This window comes from Triticum urartu, chromosome 4A, assembly GCF_056163025.1.
Source record: "Triticum urartu cultivar PI428250 chromosome 4A, HENAU_Tu73, whole genome shotgun sequence".
Classification (NCBI taxonomy): Eukaryota; Viridiplantae; Streptophyta; class Magnoliopsida; order Poales; family Poaceae; genus Triticum; species Triticum urartu.
The window spans coordinates 586,359,837-586,380,675 of NC_141876.1; the positions used below are offsets into that span (position 1 = coordinate 586,359,837).

The following is a 20,839-nucleotide window of genomic DNA, read 5'->3' on the forward strand; positions in this document are numbered from 1 at the left end:
CCTAGTTTCTTGATGGCGAGATGGAAGTGCTATGTCGTGTACAAAGGGAAGTTTCCGGGGGTGTACAACGAGTGGCATGAGTGTCAGGCGCAAGTGAATGGGTTCTTGGGCGCCAGCCATAAACGCTTCAAAAGCAGACAAGAAGGAGAAGCTAGTTACTTGAGGTTCACGCTAGCGCGAGAGAGGACTCGTAACCGCCACCTCATGTACTACATAGTTCCGCTCTCACTCATAGTGATAGCTCTTCTCGTGTATACCTTTGTTTAGATGGATGACGTTGTAGTTGCAAGTATTCAAGACTTGCATGTATCACTATTTTCGAGATGATGACAAGATACCACTTTGTGTTGGATGATGATTATGATGAGACTATTTGTATGTATATGCTATGATTACATTTGTGGTCTCGCAGGCATTTGTATGTGTATCATGATGACATTTGTATGTGCTAAAGATTCTTCTATAAAGCCTGTTCAAATACAAAACAAATATGCCGAAAACAAAACAAAAAACTACTAAAATTAGTAGTAGCGAGTGGAGAACAGTTAGCAGCAGCGCGGTAGTAGCAGTAGCGCGCACATGAGAAGCGCACTATAGCTATTAGCAGTAGCGAGCTTCCATTAAGCACGCTGCTGCTACACTTGTCTAGCAGTAGCGCTGGTGAGCACACGCTACTGCTACGTGTTAGCTGTAGCGCCTTATTAGTAGTGTCACTCCTCGCGCTACTGATACACCTAAAACCCGTGCTGCTGCTAGCCTTTTCCCTAGTAGTGTTGGTTCTCAAAAACTGAGGGAAATACTTACGCTACTTTGCTGCATCACCCTTTCCTCTTCAAGGAAAAACCAACGCATGCTCAAGAGGTAGCAGTAAGCGAATAATCTGCAAGGCCATAAACCACCATAAATTTCCACAAGGTGTTAAGATGTCGATGGTGTACAACAATACTTTCCTAGAAAATGCCACTTTCCTCCCAAGTGCCCCGAGGAAGGAAGAAGGTGCCAATCGAATCTATCCATGCCCACTATCACAAAGTGTTCATTAGGGGAGAAAGATTCTTTGAAGGTTTCCACCAACCCCAAACTGTCAATGTTATCTCCATGGACAACATCTGTAATTTGGTCTTGGCGCCCCCTAGCGCCAAAACCTCTAATATTCTAGAACAAAGCTTTCATTTGAAAGATAGGTTTTTGATGCGAAGACTACACCTGCAGGGAGCCACACAAGATTTAGAACGTTTGCTCGTGCCCATTTTGGATGGAAGGGGAATAGACTGGCCACAACCATCGTCCACGACCCCCTCATTTGCCTGTCCAGGAACAAACCTAGAAGCCCAAGCCGCGCCGGCCTCCTTGGCCTTGGCAATGGCTGCTTGAGCCAACTCATTAGCTCTGATGGTGGAGAGAATAGTCAAGGGAGAACCAGCACCAAATTCAAAACAAACACCCACGTTCGATAAAATATGCAATAAATGATCATCCGAAAGCGAAGGCAGAACAAGGCGAATAGGAGAGGAAGGGGAAGGTGAATGAGGCACCATACCTGGGGAGGGAAGATCCTTGGCCGCAGCACGGCGCTCATCCCGCACAGCCACAAGCACGCCGGAGTCCCGAATGCGCCTACCCTTGTGAGCCATCGACACCGGTGAATGGAGCAGAGGGGAGCGAGCCGCAAGAGAGGCCGAGGCAGGGCCGGAAGCAAATGACGCCCCCATGTCCTTGTCTAGACGACGACAGATTCCCATCATTGAGTGCTTTGAGCCTGAGGAAGCCCTACTTTTGGCCGAGAACTTTCTCACAGAGGTCTTATTCTTCGTGGTCAAGCTAGGTTCGGCAGGATGAGGAGGGGACGGAGGCAGGTCTTCAATCCCAGAGAATGAAGGAGAAAGAGGCCGGCGAGGCAGGTTGGAGCAAACCCCCGAGATAGGGGTGCTCATGATAACGTTTTTGCCTTGTCTTGCAGCCGCCTGGGTCATCCCTTCCTTGGTAGTAGCATCCACCCCATCCATCTGGGCTGTACCCACCGGAGCATTAGGTTTGAAAAGCTCGCGTTCTTCCGGCTCCAGGCTGTCCCATTTGGACTGAGTGAAACGAGGATCAGTACCATCACTAGGATTCTGCCCACCCATCAAACCAACACCTTGTTTGTCTTGATCAGCATTGGTAGAACTAGGAGGAGGTGGAGGAGGAGGGGCCAGGAACGCCTCAGCATCCTTGGCTCGAACCCACAGCCGCACACCATCAGAGGAAGAGAAAACATCAAGCGAGCCCCGAACACAAACCGGATCCACACACCAGACGTTGATACGCACCAGACCAATCTTCTATATGGATTCCGGATCGACCTCAACAGGCTTGCAAATCAGATCTCCAAACGCCATCATGAACGGAGTCGAGCGTAACCCAGCTGGGACATCATCTACCAGCACCCAGATGTGGGAGAGCAATCCCATCGCTTTGGCTCCGCACGTGGACACCTTAACAGACACCACCATCTGGTTGTAGGGGAGGGTGAAACTTGTGCATGACGAGATCATCTTCAGACATTCCTTGGAGGGAAATACAACAGCGAACTCATGGTGAGAAAGCTGGCGAACTTGCCAATCCAAACCTCCCTCATTCCAGATCCACAAACCCTCCAACAAGGTCTGCGGGGAAATCTTCTGGTCCTGGACCAAAACAATAGAAACATTCGAGAATGACGGGGCCGCAACGACCAAGGGAAGATCACTGTACAGTGCAAAGAAGGAGCAGCCAGGGAGGCCCGTGCCAAATTGGAAAAAGGTTGGAGGCTTGCTGCAGTTCTGGTAGTCCATTGTCAAATGCCCCTCACATCTACATATCAAGAAAAATGGGGGGTTGAGGCATCTGGACAGGAAGTGCCCTAGCTAATGGCAAGCAAAGCATGTGAGGGAGGCCGGAGGGTTTGGGGGTTAGCATTTTAGCGGGGAGGAGGCGGGGGAGGAGGAGGCAGGATGCCGTCCCCCAACCCCGTCGAGGCAGGGCCAGAAGCCGTGGAACGACAAGGCTTGAACTGTGACGACGACGAGCCCGAGAAGAAGCACGGAGGAGGACAGAAAGGGCTGAGATTGCCGCGCTGGGGCTGCCAGACCCCGCGCCTCAGCAGGAAGCGGGCCCGAGGAAGAAGAGCCAACAAGCCCGCTCGAGGCCGCCACCTCCCATGGATCGGCCGCAGACGAGCCCACAGCACCAGATCCGGACGCCAATGGTCCAGATCCGGCTGTCGCCCGTGCCTGCTCGTCGCGTTGGAGCCACTCCGGCCCCACCGCCCAAGCCTCGCGGTCGCAGGCCACCTACTCATGCGTTGATCGCTCAGCTTCAAGCTTGGAGCGGAGATCGGCCTCATATTCCAGATCCGCCCCATGGCTAGGTGAAACCTCACGCCGGCGCTTGCTATGTGACATGGCCTCACTCGAAGATGCCCTAGACTTGTCCATGGAGAGGATCTCAGCGAAGAAGAGGAGAAGAGGCGGAGGAGGAGTGGATCTGAGAAAGCGACGGATGGGGGAGGGATGCTTGTAGATATCCGCAACGGAGGCCGGAAACCCTAGAAAGGGGGGGAAGAAACCCCCTCCTCACCCATATATAACCAGTGCAAGCTAGGCCCGCTTGGACTGGGCCCGACGAGTGGGCCGCGGAGGAGGGGTTGGCAGGAGGGGGGAAGCAAGACAACAAACAAAGAAAAGGAGCTGAGGGAGGCCCAGGAGGCGCCAAGCCCACCGCACCACAGGGCCCACCATCCACCTTAACCGCGGTCCGATCTAGGGTTTGCTTGACCGCCGCAGCCCCAGCCCCCGACGAGCCAGGCGAATCCAGCGCCGACGGCGAGCACAAGGTAGGCACGACCACCACGGAACCATCAGAGCCTAGCGAGAAAACCATGGGGCCGGTGACGCGACCACAGATGGCGAGGAACCAAGGACGCCACGACCCAGGGAACGGAACGAAAACTTACCAGATTTGCACCAGCGGCGCCCAACACGCTGTCAGCCAGAAGCGAGCTCCGGCGACAGCACCAGCCTGCCCCTGCCCCAGGGGCAAATTTCCGAAGATGTGTCGGTGCCTTGAGAGCCGACAGAAGGAGCGGGGAGCCATGGGAGGGGCCATCGTCATCATCAGAAGAGTAGATCTCGTCATCTCCAAGATCCTCAAAATGGGAACCGAGATCGCGACCGCGAGGCAACACCGAGGCCACCATGCGGACAGGGGAAAGGGAGGAGGGGGAGGGGCGGTGGAGGAAGGAGCTCCACTGGGATGGCACCAGCCGTGGCCGGAGGCGCCGGGGTCGGGGTCGAGGAGGGGGGAAGGGTGAGGGGAGGGGAAAGGAGCGCCATCAGAGCAACAAGATTCCATCGACCATTAAAACATGTTCTCGTCCACGCTCGACCTCCTTCTCGAAAGGGAAATGTTTGTGGATGGTTGACCGGCTAACGACTCGGCCGGTCATCTCACAACGTGTCTGTCTCCTATACAACAGCTTATCCCCTGCGATGCATTATCTTCTCATGGACTCCTCTCGTCCATTCATTCCCCCAACCCAAAATAACACATCCTATACTTTCTCTCCTCTTTCCAATCTTGTACCTCGCCCGTGAGCTTCTTGGGCGAGCCCCATGGTCGTCAACGGCGAGCTCCTTGGGTGGACTCCTTGTAGCATGAACGGGGAGTCGACACCGGCGAGCTCCTTGGGTGGGCGCCATGGTCATCCACCACTTTCCTTCTCGCCACCTTTGGCCATGGGCACGGCATATTCCCAAATCTGTCGCCGCACAGCCATGCTACGACCACACACTGGCCATGCTACAACGAGTGACCGGCCATGCTACAACCGACGGCCAGATTTGTTACAAGGGGGGCGATGGTGGTATTGTGGCGATGACGACATTGCTGCGATTTTGCTGCAGCTGGAACTAGGAAAGCTACCACCGGCGACAAGATTTGCTGCAACCAAGGGGGCCATCGCACGGCAGTGGTGACTACGACCCGATGGTGCTGCTGCAACCAGTTTGTGTTTTGCTACAACCACCCCCATTTTTTTGCTACTACTGCTTTTGGATTTTGCTGGAAACGACAATTTTTTTTCACTACCACCGTCTTGATTCTTCTGGAACAGGTATCTCATTTTGCTTCCACTGTACCGTGTTTTTGCTGGAACCAGTGTCTTATGTTTTTTGGTTCCACCGTGTGCGTGTTTTTTGCTGGAACCAGTGCCCCATTTTATTGCTTCCACCGTGTGCTTGTTTTGCTGGAACCGGCACAGGTTTTTTCTACCACCATTTCTTGGGCTGTGAGCAATGCGGCAGTGCCATTTTGATGCTGCAATCGGTGATGAGGATGGCTGGCTGCGGAGTTGCGGCCATCACACCGGAGCTATGGCCGTCGCCATGGGAGCGCCATGGGCTGCTGCATGCATGAAGCCGACAACCGACAGCTTGGACGGAGACCGGCGACGAGGGCGGCAACAGGGACTGGCGACAAGGGCAGCGACGGCGACCGGTGTCGAGGGCAGCGACATGCGAGAAACGTGCGGGCGGCGCTTGGAGGCCGGGCGTGTTGCTCCTTAATGGCGGCGCGATGGGGATTTTTTCCTGGAAGAATACGTTGAGAGGAAGGAAGGCATCATGCGATTAATGTTTGTTTTTTAGGGTAGATTAATGTTTTTTTGATCGGACGCTGATGGTGCGACCGGCCCAAAACTGAGCCGGCGCACCGGCGCCTATAAGTGGCCTTCTCGGAATCCTTGAGCTAGGCCATGACCTGTACCAGCTCCTTTGGTAGTTGTTGTGCCTTTATTAATGTTCTATGTATTAACACCATAACTATTAGTTCACATACAAACTAATGGTCTATGTTACACCTTCAGACATGTATTGATGCTTAAAATATTATCCATTATGCATTGAAAGAATAAATATGAGAAAAATATAAGACATAAGATTTAAAAATACACAACTCTTATGACAGACTAAAACATGATGTCGCTCGCAACGTTGCTAGCAGGGAGAGAGTTCATCCCATGATAATTTATTTTTTGACAACACCCCTCTGTTGTTAGCTCAAATGCTCTAGATATTATGTAGTGGCCCCTGAATATCCAATTCTGAGCCCGGACTCATTTGCACCCGGTGAACAATAAATTCAAAAATAATACTAAAAAGGTTAAAAGTAATCTGAATATTTTTTATGAAGTAGGATGACTAAGAGTGTGAGGTGCGTACCAAATTTCAAAACATTTGGACATCTGGGTAGCTCTCAGGAAAAAAGTCGGGTTCAAACAATGCTCAAACAGTAAACTTTTTCACAGACCCCAAATTTGTCTTCTTTGCTGAGAGCTACTCAGATATCCAAATTCTTTGAAATTTGGCATGGACATCACATACTCAGTCATCTTTCTCCACACAAAAAATTCTGAATTGTTTGAATTTATTTAGTATTTTTAGCGAATTTTTGTTCACTCGCGGGCTCATCTGAGCCTGGGAGCTAAAACGCCTCGTCCATTTACCCCATCCGACCTTTACCTATTTGATTGGCCCCTTATCCCAGATTCCTGGATCCGTCCATGCTTTCTAGTTTATTTTGAGGGTCAATTCCAACCCCCCCCCCCCAACGTTGTCCCGACCTCATCTTCACCTCTAAAAGAAAATATTTGCTCAACTTTGCCCCTCTTCCGTCAGAAGCCCTTATTGAAATACCCTCCCATGTCATTTCTGTCTAGTCAAAGGGATTTGACTGTCATAGAGAGGTTTGATAGACATGGTTGCCCTTGTGTGCATGCTACCTCTTGAGCACTGCGTTGGTTTTCCCTTGAAGAGGAAAGGATGATGCAGTAAAGTAGTGTAAGTATTTCCCTCAGCTTTTGAGAACCAAGGTATCAATTCAGCAGGAGACCACACGCGAGTTACCTCATACCTCCACAAACAAATAAGAAGCTCACAACCAATGCGATAAAGGGGTTGTCAATCCCTTCACGGCCACTTGCAAGAGTGAGATCTGATAGAGATAATAATAATAAGATAAATATTTCTGGTATTTTTAGGATATAGATTGAAAGTAAAGATTGCAAAATAAAATAGATTGGAAACTTGTATGATGGAAAATAGACCCGGGGGCCATAGGTTTCACTAGTGGCTTCTCTCAAGATAGCATAAGTGTTACAGTGGGTGAACAAATTACTGTTGAGCAATTGATAGAAAAGCGAATAATTATGAGAATATCTAGGTATGATCATGTATATAGGAAACATGTCCGCGACAAGTAGACCAAAACGATTCTGCATCTACTACTATTACTCCACACATCGACCGCTATCCAGCATGCATCTAGAGTACTAAGTTGATAAGAATAGAATAACTCATGCAATATGATATAAACCCCATCTTTTTATCCTCGATGGCAACAATACAATACGTGTCATTTCCCCTACTGTCACTGGGATCGAGCACCATGAGATTGAACCCAAAGCTAAGCACTTCTTCTATTGCAAGAAAGATCAATCTAGTAGGCCAAACCAAACTGATAATTCGAAGAGACTTGAAAAGATAAACCAATCATACATAAAAGAATTCAGAGAAGAATCAAATATTGTTCATAGATAATCTGGATCATAAACCCACAATTCATCGGATCTCGACAAACACACCGCAAAAGAAGATTGCATCGAATAGATCTCCAAGAGAGTCGAGGAGAACTTTGTATTGAGATCCAAAGAGAGAGAAGAAGCCATCTAGCTACTAGCTATAGACCCGAAGGTCTGAAGTAAACTACTCACACATCACCGGAGAGGCCATGGAGTTGATGTAGGGTCCCTCCGTGATCAATGCCCCCTCCGGCGGAGCTCCAGAAAAGGCCCCAAGATGGGATCTCTCGGGTACAGAAGGTTCCGGTAGTGGAATTAGGTTTTCGTGGTGCTCCTGGATGTTTGCGGGGTACGTGGACTTATATAGGAGGAAGAAGTAGGTTGGTGGAGCAACGAGGGGCCCACGAGGGTGGAGGGCGCGCCCAGGGGGGTAGGCGCGCCCCCCTGCCTCGTGGCCTCCTCGATTGTTTCTTGGCGCCCACTCCAAGTCTCCTGGATAACGTTTGTTGAGAAAATCACGTTCCTGAAGGTTTCATTCCGTTTGGACTTCATTTGATATTCCTTTTCTGCGAAACACTGAAATAAGCAAAAAAACACCAATTTGGGTTGGGCCTCCGGTTAATAGGTTAGTCCCAAAAATGATATAAAATTGTAAAATAAAGTCCATTAACATCCAAAACAGATAATATAATAGCATGGAGCAATAAAAAATTATAGATACGTTGGAGACGTATCAGTGCATATGCCACTAACGTGTGGGATCTACCCTTTTAAAAAAGAAAATACTCCCACTTTATCACCTTCCCTGTATCTCTCACTTACATGCGGACCCCAACAAGAAAAATTTGGGAAACTCTCTCACAATCTGTCTATCCTGACAAGTGGGCCATGGGACCCACCATAGGGTCAACATCAGTTCACGCGGGTTGGCCGGTTGCTATTGCCGGCGTGGGTCTTGGAGCTTGAGGTGGTGGAGCAGGGGATATTCTGGTAGGCGACAGAGGGCACGAGAGCAGCGAAGTGGGGGTGCTAGGCGAAGCTGCGGCGAGGCTAGTGATGCCCGGTACGACGGTAGTGACAGCGCGGCTTGGCCGGTTGGTATTGCCGACGTGGGTCTTGGACCTTGAGGGGGAGGAGCAGGGGATATTCTGGTAGGTGGCAGAGGGCACGAGAGCAGCGAAGAGGGGGCGCTAGGCGAAGCTACGGCGAGGTCAGGGATGTCCAGTACGACGATAGTGACATCGGTGGTGGTCGCTGAAGCACAGTGTCGCGAGGAGTCGGACAGAGGAAGAGAAGCTCGTCATGGTGTTCTCTGGCGGATTCACGAGGTCATCCTGGAGATGAGGAAGCGGTAGGGGGCACCGGGGCTCATCAAATCTGGTCAAATCGGGTGGGATGGCTAGCTGCCGGAGGTGGAGAAGATGGCCACACTCCACTCGATTCCGTCCAGTCAGAGGGACTCACGTTCGATGGGCAGAGCGGGCATGCACGAGAAGCCTGCGCTGGCGGCTACTACTGTCGGCCACTGCTTGGCAGTCACTGGCTCCGCGGTGGAATAGCGGCCGGAGCGCAGCGACACGCCTGCTTGGGAGGTGAGGAGAGGATGGAGATGAAGACGAGGCGGTATGCCGATGTTGAATGACAGGACAAGGACGGTCGGGCACACGGGAGGCGGCGATGCCATGGATCAGCCGCAGTGCCCTGGCGGCGTCTCTCTCTCTCTCTCTCTTTCTTGTAAGGCCCCACATGTTACTGAAATAAAGAGAGGTGAGAGAGAGCTTTACTTTCATTTTTATTTTCATGGAGGTGGTCCCACCCGTAAGTGGCATATGCACACAGGGGCAACCATGTCCCGCAAACGTCTCGATGACGTTCAAACCCCTTTGACCGGACGGAAACAACACATAGGTATTCCCATAAGGGCTTCTCACGAAAAAGGGGCAAAGTTGAGCATCTATTTTTTAGTGGTAAAGATGAGGTCGGGACAAAATTAGAAGGGAAATGTAACTGTTCCTTCTTTTAATGCGCTTTCATCAAAATGGAAAACCCCAAGTATGTTAATAGTCCAATGAGATGTTAATCGAGGTACTGATAGGATAAATTGTGTTATGTTAATTTAAAGAATATCAAATTTACTCACTCATTGATATATTTGCCCCACAAAAAATATACTACTCCATCTATCTTTATTTACTATGCATATTAGCTTTATCTAAAATCAAACTTTATAAACTTTGACCAAGTTTATCAAAAAATATTAACATGTACACCAAATCAATATCATTATATTCAACAGTGAATATATTTTCACATGAAATACATTATGAACAAAGTTTATATACGCTAGGGTTTCTCGTGCCTCCCGTCGGTGCCGTCGTCGGTCTATCATGTCTTCTATGGCCTTAGGGCCATGGAAGCGCGGTACATCCCGGCCCTTGCCAGCGGAAGGGCTCCGTTTTCAGATGGTTTTTTGAGTTATGTTAGGGTTTGTGCCCTGCTCAAAGAAACGAAGCGGTCGCGGCTCTCTCAAGATGGAATAACGTCCTCCCCGACTAACCTCCGTCCCAATGGTGTTTCTAGCATCGTCGCAGGGTGTGTACAGGTTTGTCACTGGTAGATCTCCCGGGATTCGGTCGGTGTTTGTCTTTGGTGGATCCACGTGGATCCAATCTTCGTTCGTCTGTGTTCATGTCTCTACAGGCTGGATCCTTCTTATCTATGCATCTCTTCATTACCAGTTGCTATCCTGGTGCACTAGTTCTATGGGTCCTTACCACGATGACTTCCCGACTGTCTATTATAGGCAGCAAAGTTTGCCTGGCTCCGATGAGGGAGGGGCGATGACAGCGGCGCGCCTTCATCACTAGGTGGTCTACGGATCTGGATGTACTTTTTTACTTCTGATGCTCTTTGTACTACCTTAACAGTTAATGAATAAATTGAAACTTTTTCTCGCAAAAAAAATTCACATCATTATAAATATTAATATTATTTTTTATAAACTCAACAAACTATATAAAGCTTGACTTCAGTCAAATCTAATATGTGAAGTAAATAAAAAGCGAGAGAATAGTGGTAACTTTTATTTACTAGCACGGCAATTTTCTATCAAAAAATAAACTGAGGACGAATTTGTCATGCTTGATAACAAAATTTGCTATGGTCAACAAACATAAATTGCAAAAAAAACATTGTTTTGCCATGGTAAAATTCCAAACGTTCGGTACTTATCGGTGTCCTCAAAAATTAGGTGTGTGCAAAAAGTTTAGGCCATACACGTGTTCAGCACTCACTATACGCAAACACCTTTTTACCGGAGCTAGGATGTACCGGCATAGCATCCACTATTCAGCTGATTTATGATCTGTGTCTAAGTAGGCCCCATTCATATGTATAATCATGTATTGTGACAGGTAATCTTTTGTATATAGTCAAATCTATGTCAGATCAATAGGGCTCATGGCAGGAAATGCAGTACTATTTGCAGTGGGATGTATGCATGCATGGGGCATCTCTCCCCTCTCTCTCTCTCTCAAACAAATCCATGCATTTCATTTTTGTTTACATTTTTAGAAGGCCAATATTTTTTACAGTAATGTTCTTTTATTTAAAATTTTCAAATATTCAAATTCCTAAACATAATATCTTTAGAATAAGACCAATCTTGAATATATTTAAACTAGTTTAATTTTTACTATTTCTTTTTTTAGGGTTATTTTTTTACTATTTCAATCATATCAAAAAATTAATTTCACTAATTCACTAGTGCAGAACCGGGCTTTAGACCCGGTACGTAAAGGAGTTTAGTGCCGGTTCCATAACCGGCACTAAGGGGTGGGCACTAAAGCCCTCCCCCCCTTTAGTACCGGTTCGGCATGAACCAGCGCTAAAGTGCCACCACGTGGCACGAGCCAGGCCACGGATGCGGTAGATCATTAGTACCGGTTGGTAACACCAACCGGTACTAAATGTTTGTGGGTTTTGGTTTTATTTTTTATTTTATTTTTTAAATTTGTGTTATCAATTTAATTTAGGATTGTTTTACGTTATAATGAGTTGTTAAATCATTAGGTGAAAATACCGCAGATTAGTTTCGACTGGATGCATGTGGATCCTAGCTAGCTGAGTGATCAAGTATATGCCATATATCCATATTACTTGATCACCTAAGTGATCAAGTAATATGGATATGGCATATATCACTTAGCTAGGATCCATCCATTTCAAACTAATTTGCGATTTCTTTCATAAATGATATATATAATAACTCATCATCATCACCACCATCATCACATATTAATATATAAACTCTTGCATCATATCATCACCAACAACAGCATACTAGCTAGCTAAAAATCATCTAGTCTTCATTACCACTATTTAATCATCATAGTCATTACCGCTATCTAATCACCACCAACACTAGCTTAAAGAAGAAGCATTCACTTGTACCAGAAGCAAAGATATCATCGAGTTCAACATAGTCATGATATTATAAGCGTTCATAACAAGCAAATCACTTTTTGAGATTAATCTCAGGACGAAGAATATGGACATGAGAGGACAAGTACTAAGAGTATGAACTAGCTAAATCACTCCTGCTGCTCCCTCTCAAGTAAAATAGCATAGAACATGTATAGCTCTCCTGATTCATCATACTGGAGCAAGAAGATGAATCTGTCTCCTAATCGTGGGATGCACTTCTCATGGCTGCCCCCTAGTACTTCTCTGGGATCGTTAACAATTTTGCTCCAATCTTTCACTATTAAGCATTCATCGCTTTCAGAAATCCTGAATGCACTCATGTGCAATGTAGGATATCTTGGTCGTAAGCTAACCATTGACATGCGACCTTTAGTCTTGATCCACTAAGGCACAACTGTCATCGGGAGTCCCTGTTGAAGAACATCGTATAGTAATTAATGTACTTAGCAATGAAAGTTTAGCTTCAAAAATAATGTATGCAAAAGATGCACTAAGGATAGTAAAAAATCTTACCATCTTTCCATTATAGATTTGACCGTAGTTCAATACGATCACTATTGGTCGCATGTTTTGAGTACTAACATTTCTAAGTGCAGGAAGAAAATTTGTCTTGACAGTATGAAGATCCTCAAGCCATGAAACATAATGACTTATCTCCTTGCAGTTTAGTTCAGCCCCAGGACAGTAGTAGGTCCTGTCTACCAAGCGCCGGACATGTTTGCTTGAACCGAAATAAGCTGACAATAGAAATTAGTTGTCAACTATTTTTGAATAAACAATATCAAAGACATAAACATGGTTGAGAAAAACTCACATAATGGTAGAACTGGAGGCGTCTGCACATCGACCCAGATGTCTCTATTACCTTTAATATCATCTTCCAGACGAATATCAAAGGTGATAACCATATCAGACTCAAATGCATAAGCCTTGCATAGTGTTTGCCAAGTTTTGCATTCAAAATGGGTGTATGTGTCTGCATTGTATAATTTGACGTTGAAATTATACCCATGCTCGGTCTACAAGTAAACTCTCTTTACCTCCATATCATCCATAGCATTGAAACCTATCTTATCCAAGACAAAAATTCTTGCATGGCAGGGGATGCGCTAGTAGAATAGTGAAAATTTAAAATTATAAGTTGAAGCAAATGAAGCATAAGTCATGCTTTATTACGAAAAAATACTTGCCGTTGTGACTTACTGTATCCACTTCGAATGTCTCATCCAGCTTGATACTGAAGCGCCTATTATCAACAAGGAAATTTCTGTCGCACAGGCTGCGTTGTTCTTCACAGTATTCGCACATAATGAAATATTTTTCATCGTAAGACGACATTTCCTATGTTCATATAGGTGAAACATTAAACACTTACTATCTAACATTAATTAATATCTAGCTAATTCTAATATTCATCTAACATTTGACATTAATATCTAACATAAATTTCTATCTAATTAATCTAACATTTGACATTAATCTAACATTTATATAAACTATATATATATATATATAATTAAAAAACAGAAAAAAAAATCAATAACAAATAACAGAAAAAATCATTAACATTAACATCTAGCTAGTTAAGTTCTATATATAGGTGAAACATTATTAGTTCTATTATTTCAACTAATTCAACTAGTTCTATTAATTCAACTATTTCTATTAATTCAACTAATTCAACTAAGCATTTACTAAAAATAAACTAGTTATATTAATTCAACTAGTTCAAATCTCATATACCTAATTAATATCTAGCTAATTCATCTAAAAATTGACATTAATTTAACTTTTCTATCTAATTCATATCTAACATTCGACATTCATCTAACATTCTTATCTAGGTAATTCATCTAATTAACAATTTGACATGCATTAATCTAGAAAACAGAAAACAGAAAATAAGTAAAAAAAATTGTGTGTATGTGTGTGTGTACGTACGAGCGGGGGCGGCGGCGCGAGACGGAGACAACGGGGACGGCGCGACGGGGCGGCAACGTCGACGACGGGGACGGCTGGGGCGCGGGACGATAGGGACGGCCGGGGCGCACGACGACGGGGACGGGGACGGACGGGGCGCGCGCGACGACGGGGACGGGGACGGCCGGGGCGCGACGACGGCGACGGGGACAGGGCGCGATACGGGGCGGGGGCGGGGGCGCCGACGGGGGCTGAGCGCGACGAAGACGAACAGGAACTAATTGAAAATTTTCGTAAGTGTTGTATATATAGGAGAGGCCTTTAGTACCGGTTGGAGCCACCAACCGGTACTAAAGGCCAACTTTGGCCAGGCGAAGAGGCGGGAAGAGCAGGCCATTAGTACCGATTGGTGGATCCAACCGGTACTAAAGACCACCCTTTAGTACCGGTTGGAGCCACCAACCGGTACTAAAGGTGGTGCGCTGCCACCCGCGGTGGACAAAGATTAGTCCCACCTCGCCGGGCGAAGGGCAGTTGCACTGGTTTATAAACCCAGCCGCGGCTGCCCTTTTGAATCCCTCTATAAAGCAGGCTTCTGGGCCTAACTACGGTGCGCTGCCCTGTGAGCCTGCTGGGTCTTGTGGGCCTGAAATTTCACGCCCGTGGTCTAGCAGAACCACAGGGCAGCACCCCAATTTTTTTTATATAGTTTTTTTTCTTTTTTGCTTTCTTTTTTCTTCTATTTATTTCTGAGTAGTTTTTTATATAGTTTTTTTCTTTTCTGCTATATTTATTTTCTTCTATTTATTTCTGAGTAGTTTCTTTATATAGTTTTTTTCTTTTCTGCTTTATTTATTTTCTTGTATTTATTTCTGAATAGTTTTTTATATAGTTTTTTTCTTTTCTGCTTTATTTATTTTCTTCAATTTATTTCTGAGTAGTTTTTTTTGCAGAGTTTCGATTTTTTCTTTTCTGCTTTATTTATTTTCTTCTATTCATTTATTTTTATATACCATGCCAAGTTTCGACTTTTTCAGAGTTCATTTATAGTGCTTTTCAATTTCAAGGTCATTTAGCTCTCAACGCAAATCATTAAATGCATGAAAAATAGCAAATGAAGGCAGAAATGGTTGAAAGTTGATGGTGTGGCTTTGAATGATGCATACTGAATGCACAAAAAGTCTGGAGTTATAATAAGTTTTAAAAAATGAAGTGCCGGTGTAACAGATGAGTTTTCGTCCGAAACTGGCCCTGATACTTTGAAAGAGATTGTCCAGTTTGTACATGAAGTGCATCCAGTTTTTGCCGTAACAGAAGATGTCCGGAGTTGTAATAAGTTATTAAAAATAAAAAAGAGGCGCAATGCTCGTTAATTAGCTTCAAGCCTATCGAAATAGTGTAAACTGCACTGCACATAGCTCCATGCAGTCTACCCTATTCCTCAAGGCTTGAAGCTAAGCAACGTGCAGGTGAGCATTGAGCCTCTTCTTCATTGTCTCTGCAATCAAGGCTTATAAACCGCTCCTAGTGCCTATCTCTTCGCGAGGTGGGACTAAAAAACAGCTTACTAAGAAACCCTAGTACTGGTTCATGCCATGAACCGGTACTAAAGGTGCTCGTGGGGCCCCAGCCTGACCACAGCCTGACACAACCTCATTAGTACCAGTTCGTGGCACGAACCGGTGCTAAAGGTTCGCCATGAACCGGTACTAAAGAGCTCCTCCCGCCTAGCCATTGGAACCGGCACTAATGGACACATTAGTGCCGGCTCAAATTCAAATCGGGACAAATGTGTCTCATTTTGTAGTGCTTTTCCATTTCAGGCTCATTTAGCCCAAAACAAATCATTAAATGCATGAAAAATAGCAAATGAAGGCAGAAATGGTTGAAAGTTGATGGCATCGCTTTGAATGGTGCATATTGAATGCACAAAAAGTCTGGAGTTGTAATAAGTTAAAAAAATGAAATGCCTTTGTAACAGATGAGTTTTTGTCAGAAACCCGAATACTTCGAAAGAGATTGTCCAGTTTGTAAATGAAGTGCATCCGGTTTTTGCCGTAACCCTCTCTACTTTTTTGCGCATGCTATGTGGGTGAAATGATGATACCATGCCAAGTTTCAACTTTTTCAGAGTTCATTTGTAGTGCTTTTCAATTTCAAGGTCATTTAGCTCTCAAAATAAATCATTAAATGCATGAAAAATAGCAAATGAAGGCAGAAATGGTTGAAAGTTGGTAGCGTCGCTTTGAATGGTGCATATTGAATACACAAAAAGTCTGGAGTTGTAATAAGTTTTAAAAAAATGAAATGCCTTTGTAACAGATGAGTTTTCGTCCGAAACCCGGATACTTCGAAAGAGATTGTCCAGTTTGTAAACGAAGTGCATCCAGTTTTTTCCGTAACCCTCTGTACTTTTCTGCACATGCTATGTGGGTGAAATGACGATACCATGCCAAGTTTCGACTTTTTTAGAGTTCATTTGTAGTGCTTTTCAATTTCAGGGTGATTTAGCTCTCTAAACAAATCGGTAATTGACTGAAAATAGCAAATGATGTCAGAAAGGGTTGAAAATTGATGACGTCGCTTTGAATGGTGCATACGGAACGGAAAAAATATAAGAGCATTTAGATCATGATCTTATATTTCTTTACAGTGTGAATTGTCAATATGATCTTATACATCAAAAATACTTTGATCATCAATGATCTTTTTGTGTACAATCTGAATTGTCAATATGAGTCCTCAAGGATTTGTAAACCGGTGAAGACTCATATTGCGGCCACAAATTCTACACATAGAGTTCAATGAAGACCAAGTGCTTGTGATAGTTTGAGAAGTAACATATTTAAGGTGGTAAAAACCTTGTTAAGGGAGCGAGGTGAGACTAAACACAGCTTGCCATAACCTCATTAGTACCGGTTCGTGGTACGAACCGGCACTAAATGGTGATGGTGGGGCCGTAGCCTGTCCGCGGGCTGCCACAGCCTCTTTAGTACCGGTTCGTGGCATGAACCGGTACTAAAGGTTCGCCATGAACCGGTACTATTGATCGCCGCCACGAACCGGTACTATTGATCACATTAGTGCCGGTTCTGTTACAAACCGGGACTAATGTGCTTCACTATTGACCCTTTTTCTACTAGTGATTTCAAGTTACAATTTTCGTAAATTTGATATCAGTTATTGATATGATTGAAACCACTTTTCTGAATATAGTTTTCTTTGTGAGTTTCATATTCCAGCTTGTTAAACTGTTTCTCCAAAGGAGTGACAGTAATGTGCTTTTCTGAAACTAGTGAAATCTATGTTTTAGTGAGTGTAATCATTTTTTTGAAACAAGTGAAATATAATATTTCAATTGCTCGATTGTAATGTGTTTTCTGAAATGAGTGAAATAAGCTATTTGAAAAAAATGAAATATTTTTTTTGGCGTGAAACGTCCTTTTCAATGTTTGAAACTGATATTTGTGCTGAGTGAAATATGTTTTAATATTTTTCTGAAATAAGTGAAATAGGTTTTTTTAATGTTTGAAACTGATATTTGTGCTGAGTTAAATGAGTGTTTGAATGAGTGAAATCCTTTTTGAAGTGAGTGAAATATAATTTTTGAAACGAGCGAAATCTGTTTTATTAACCGAGATGATTTTTTTGAATTGATAATTTTTTTAATTGAGTGAAATCAGTTTTTTGAAACAAGTAAAATGAGTTATTTGAAAATAGTGAAGTTAGTTTTATGAAAAATGTTTTTCTTTCAGTTGAAACGAGTGAATCAGTGTGTCAAATTAGTGAAATCAATTGTATCAAATGAGTGAAATCAGTTTTCTAAAATAAGTGAAATAATTTTCACTCATTTGACGAAACTGATTTCACTTTTGATTGAGCATAAATCCATCTTTTGAAAATGAGTGAAATATCTGTTTTAGAATCAGTAAAATCAATGCTTAAGAGAAGTGAAATTAGTTCTTTTTAAACGAATGAAATAAATTTTGAAATTAGCACAAACGTCAAAAACACTTTTATGAAATAACAAAACAATATTATGTTTTATGAAAGTGATTTCAAATGTAATTGAAATATATAAAATAAAAAGTAGTTCAAATATATCCAAGATTGATCTTGCTATGAAAAGGTCTAGTCACCACGAATTCAAATATGTAAAAAGTTTCAAAAATAGACATTGGATTTAGAACATATCAACCATTCAAAAAATAAGGATGAAATAAAATGCATGGAATTGTGTGAGGAGACAATGCATGCATGCGGCGGTCACTCTCAACCCAAGGACGTACTTTCTCTCTCTCCTCTGACAAAAAGGCTCACATGGTCAGGTGTATTCCCAAGTATTCTTGTTACAAAGAATTCTCTTGTTTATACCTAAACCGGTGCACCAATCTTGGTGAATTGAATGAACAATGGATTGAGCACCGGTACATCCTAGTTCCGGTAAAAAAACTTAGTCGACTCAGGCACTAGTAGAAAAAGGGCCTATTGTCCCGGTTCGTAAGGGCCTTTTATCCCGGTTCCTGAACCGGGACTAAAGGGTCGGTACTAATGCCCTATCCCTTTAGTCTCGGTTCAATCCAGAACCGGGACAGATGGGCCTCCACGTGGCCTGTGCGCGGAGCCCAGGTAGGAGGGCCTTTGGTCCCGATTGGTGGCACCAACTGGGACCAATAGGCATCCACGCGTCAGCATTTCTGTGGCTAGGGTTTTTGTTTTTTTTAAAGGGGGGGTGGGGGGTTTTGGGGGGTTAATTTAGGTGTTTCATATATTGTGTTAGCTAGCTATAATTAATAGAGAGAAGTGTCCTCTCTTATGTCCGTGCTTGGTCGACGCTACGTACTATACATACGTATAGAGAGGACTAGACACGCTAGCTAGCTAGTAAGCAAACGAAGGAAACAGAAGATCGTCATGAACATATATGCATACAGAGAGAAGTGATATCGACCACCTCTCCTTCTCCGAGAGATTGGTCGAACAACAAGTTCTCGTATATATATCCGACACTACCGGCTACATATACACAATAATTATCTCTTACAAATATAATCTCCTAACATACGGACTCATGGTCCACATAGTATTCTTCGTCTTCAGTGATCACGTGGTCAAGAAAGAATGCCGCCAATTCCTCTTGAATTGCTCGCATGCGAGCTGGTGCTAGGAGTTCATCCCGCTTCCGAAACATCTAATTTGAAGAAGGGGGTCAATACATATATATATATGAATGAATGAAACTCAACACAAATGATGGTAATAAAATAAAATTGTGAATGTTGTTATTTACGCACTTCATATTGTTCGTCAAAGTAGCCCCACTCACAGGTCGTGTGGTGGATGGACTCGCAAACTTAGTATCCACAGAAATCATTCCCTTGTTCCTGCCACAACCACTTTACAAGAAATAGAGGTCAATCAAACTGATAAGCAAGAATGCCAAATGGTATTGATGAAACTAGCGCTTGAATCAATAGGAGATGCGCGGAACATGCTACTATAGTACTTACTTTCGGGTGTCTAAATTGCAGCTTCTTCGGGAGTCCCAGAGCTCTTTTGGTGATTTTTTCCAAACCCTTCCAGACAAAGAAAACAATTACTTGATATATCAGGAAATGAACAAAGTTGCTGATATGGTGGATAATGATCGATTTAACTTACTTCTCGAGCATTTGAGTCATGTCTGCATAGTCATGGGGATCTTTTCGTCTTGAGTCTAAGACGGTTACTAGTCCCTGCTCAAGCTTAATCTCTAGGGGAATATAGTGGAAACTGCACACGCATGCATAACTCATCAATTACATTACTATAACCTTGACTAATATATAAGGGAAACCGAATATGCACAAGACAGTAACACTCACTTGAAGTTGTAAGGAAAGAGTATTATATCTTTGTTTTCATTTATTACCAACGATCGTAGCAAGTTGGCCTCGGTATCTGCGGCATGAAATTTAACCTGAGTTGCATCTATGAGATTTGTGTTAATGAACCCAATATCACTGATTTGTCTTTTCTTCAATTCGACGATCTTCAATCTGCATAATATAGTGAGGATAATTATAAATACATGCAATGAAAGAGCTGAGCTATATAGAGAGACTTAATGACAGAAGTAGTACTACTTACAGACAGTAGCAGGTGACCGTTGCTTTATCGAGGGCCAATTGATTGAAAAACTAAAAGAACTCCTCAAATGGAACATGCAACAATTCAATTCCAACGAGGTCATGCTCCTTTTTAACTCTCACATACAAAGTACTCCCCCCCCCCCCAGACTCTCTGCAGATTTTCAAGTACCAATCATGCAATCTTCGCATCATCGTTGATAGAGATCTTTCATCTTTGACGAGAGGCTTCCTGTACTCGTATCTTTGTATCTGCACCTCCATGAAATCATAATGTACATCGCCGGGCAGGTAATCTCCAAGATTGCTATAACCGGGCACCATCCTCGGATCATTAGCGACGATGTCGCTAGGCACCTTGAGCGGGGGGCACGATTGCTTCGCTTGTTCGCCGAGCTGGGCAATTTGTTTCCCAGCTCGTCATTCTTTCAGCCTTTGATCACTGACAGTACTTCCCGACCGCTCCGCTTTGGCAAATTCCTTTCCAATAATGCGCTCATAGTTTCCTTTCGATGGAGACTTGGGTGGTTTTGTCAGGGCAGCCAGAGTGCGCTTCGCCTTCACCGGATCTACCTTCTCCTCCGGAGGTGGATGTTTCTTTGCTTTCACCCCTTCAAAGAAGTTCCTCACTTCTTCTCGCGCGATCTCGGTGTTCTCCTCCAGGGTCCTCTCGTATGGTAATTTCTCTGGAGTCTTCAGAGAAGGACCGAAT

The 20,839-nt window shown here is 44.2% G+C and overlaps 1 pseudogene; it reads right to left on the reverse strand.

The window, feature by feature from the left end:
* LOC147976867 (uncharacterized) overlaps nucleotides 1-2,534 on the reverse strand; it is a 37,341-nt pseudogene extending 34,807 nt beyond the window's left edge.
* Nucleotides 2,535-20,839: the final 18,305 nt, after the last annotated feature.